The following is a 3477-nucleotide window of genomic DNA, read 5'->3' as shown; positions in this document are numbered from 1 at the left end:
AGAAGGCAGGGAAGAAGAGCGAGCTGCCATAGCAGTGAGGACCAAACCCATGGTTTTGGATGTGTGGGAACAGTAACAGACTTGCACAACAGGTCTGAGATGGGAAGTCAGAAGACATGGGAAACACAATAGACTTCCTTTAAGAAAAGCAAATGCGCACAAATAACAAAATCCCTTTAAAATTTTGTCAGGTAACCAAGCTTCATGGTCACCTAACTCCAAATTGCATGTTTTGAAGTGGGAAGCAATGGGAGACTAGACTTTGCCCACTACCATCAAGTTGGAGCATGTAGGATGCAACACAGGGGTTCCCCAACTCTGGCTAGTGTCCAGCATAGGCGGGAGGTGAGCAAGTCTGATGCAGGACTCCTCGCTGCTAGGCACAGGCTGAAACTCTGCAGCAATACTGCAATACATCATGCTGAGCAGCTGAACCCGTGTGTACCTGTGAGAATAACCATTTCTGATCATCTTCTAAACACAATATTCAAATTGATATCTGTTATATCTTAATTAGTATTAAGACTTGAACCAGCCACATTCATGCTGTCAGCCTAATGGACAAGTAGACGTGGCAGCTGTGATATATCTTGAGTTTTAAATAAGGTTTGGCACAGTGTTGCATGGCATTCTTGTATGCAAGCTCAGGAAGCAAAACCCACATAAGATTGGCACAACCAGTGGAAAAACTAGACGGAGTAATCTATCAATAGTTCTTTGTCAAGCTGAGAGAACATTCAAGTGTGGTCATCAGAAATCTGTCCCGGGTCCAGTACTATTCAATATTTTCATTTGTTATTTTGACAATGGGAGGACAAGCATGCTTATAGGATTTGCAGATAATACCAAGCCAGAAAGGATTGTCAACCTTTTGGAGGGCAAAATTAGAATTCATAATGATCTTGGTAAACTGAAGAAATTATGTAAAATCCAATAAGATTAAATTCAATAAGGGCACGTGACTAGAAAAGGGAAAAATCAAATACACAAACCCAAAAGTATCCAGTTTTGGCACCATGTTTTGAGAGTGATGGACAAATGGGAGAGATATCAGCATTCCTGAAAATGTAAGCTATGTAGAAAGATGAAAGGGACTGGGTGGAAAAGAAAAGAATATGATTTAAAGTATATTAATGTATGCCAGGTAGTTGCAGTGAAGATACTGATCAGATATTCTCAGTAGCTGTCAGGCTAACAACGTGATGAGTTGTATTTGGAAGGAGAGATTTGGATTAGATTTTAAGGGAAAGCTGTCTGTACAGTTAGGAAGATAGCACTAGAAGAAGAGGTACCTTGGGAGGTTATGAAAATGGAGTTTTTAAAATATTAGCAAATTAAACATCTGTCTGTGGTGATTTTCACATACCAATCCTGTCTCATGTAAGGGGCTGGATTAGGTGGAAGTTCTTCAATTAATCTATGCTGGACAGGGATGTAAAGGGGAATGGGAGTGTAGGAATGAATGTATAAAAAACTGAAGAATCTGTCTTTGTCCTGTAGCAGAGGACATAGGACCTTTTCTTTCATGCTGTTCCTCGTGGGAGGCTGCTTTGTGTCTAATTTGGGCAAGACCCTGAGCAACCTTATTTATCTTTGGAGTTATTTCTGTTTTGAGCAGGCTGGACTACTTGACTCCAGCAGTCTCTTTCAGCATCACTTAGTCTATGAATCTGTTTTGGGTGGCCCAAGATGTACCAAAACTCGTGCTGCAAAAGTTGTGAGGAAAAAGATCTGACAGTTTCTACTGCCAAATAGCTTCTGGAAAGGCTGATCTGCTTAGGGTTGCTAGAACAGCAAAAGAGAGATAAATTGATGCTGAATGTTTATCTCCTTTGTATGCTAAATTGATATATTTTAAAACATGTAACTAATTCCATTAGGAAAGCATAACAAACGTTCCTTGAATATTATCAGCAGAAGCTGCATACGGTCTTTCCATAAAAATGGGAAGGATCAAATTAATTTAGAGTTGTTTAAAAGATTTGGTAACTTTGCCAGTATAGAGAGAACATGGTGATGGATAGTGTGCAGAAAGCACGCTTACTTGCAGTTATAAGAAATGTGATGGCATTCACTTGGGCATGTCTGCAGCAGGTCAGGCAGTGTCAGCTGTGACAGCTATATGAAAATGGTTGTATTTTGTGACCAGCTTTTTCCATTTAATGACTTGAAGCCAATCCCAAAGCAAGAGCATGTATGTCTCTGCATTAGTGAATGCTAAGTGTCTCCTGTTCAAATGTAAATACGGAGATTAAATTTATAGCAGGATATGGCACAGTGCACTGTGTCATGAGTCAGAGCAAGACAACGCATGAATCGCTTCAAGGTCAAGACACAGCACAAAACGTATGATGGGATGATCTCTGTGCTTAGCTTACAGCTGGAGAAGCTTGAAACATTTGTGAAATTGCTTTTGCTTCTAAAGAACTACTTCATGGAGCTGCTTGAACCAGTAATACTGCATCTTTGCTTATTGCTTCAAAAAGAAAATTGAGTTGCCTGGTGACCTGTGTGTTGTGCATTCTCACACTGATCCACGGGCTGTGTAGAAGGGTCCTCTGCTGTGGCAGCTGCCTGATTTCCTACATAGGCTCTAGACTTCTGTGGCACTCTGGTTCCTTCTTAGCAGTGCACAACCATTAGAGGTTTGTTACCATGTAGATCTAGATGCATCACATTTTGAAGTTCTGAACAATGAATAGCTGAGCGACTGTCTCACAGTACAGAATGGCCTTCTGCTCATCCCTGCCATTGCAGCTTCCATTGGGGAAGCTCCATTTTAGTTCCCTGGGGAAGTTCAGGTATTGGATATCATCCCCGATCCTCACGAAGAACAGAATGAACACATCAGTGAGTCAACTATGCACCCAGGTGCACAGCCTCTTAACCACAGGTAAATGAAAGACTTGATGAATTCTGTTGTCTCCAAGCAAAGGAGTTACAGCTTCTGCATGCTGGTAGACAGCACAATGGGAAAGAACCATGTAGTTGGGAATGCAAGGCACACTGTGAGGTGGAGACATTATGGCCCACAGGAACACTGGAAAGCTATGTTTCTCTTGTCATATGCAACCACCTGCTCGTTTCCCTTCCCTGCCCCCATCTTCTTTCCTTCAAGGCAAATTCTAGGTCCATGAAGACTTAGGTCAAGACATGCATTGTAAACGACTCTGACTGGAAATCAGCTCAAATAGGGTTTGGAGACTTTTTTTTTTTTTTTCCCTTTTTTTCATGACTGCTGAAAGTGAAATGTTGTAATGCTGCCCCTGTGTAACAGTACAAACTTGAGAGCACTGGTTCCCAGCATGGCTTCTTCTGTATTTGCTTCTTCAAGTTTCAAAGCCAGTTTGTATGGGAAAGACAAAAATGTACTGAGTGGTGAGGAGACATGCTATCAAAATGCTGGGAATGCTGCGGGTACCTGAGTTCTCAGCCTTGCTGCTGGCTGTGCAGTCTCTGGCACATCACACAAACTCT

The sequence above is a fragment of the Athene noctua genome, chromosome 6 (assembly GCF_965140245.1).
Source record: "Athene noctua chromosome 6, bAthNoc1.hap1.1, whole genome shotgun sequence".
Taxonomy (NCBI): domain Eukaryota; kingdom Metazoa; phylum Chordata; class Aves; order Strigiformes; family Strigidae; genus Athene; species Athene noctua.
This window is presented reverse-complemented; position numbering follows the sequence as displayed.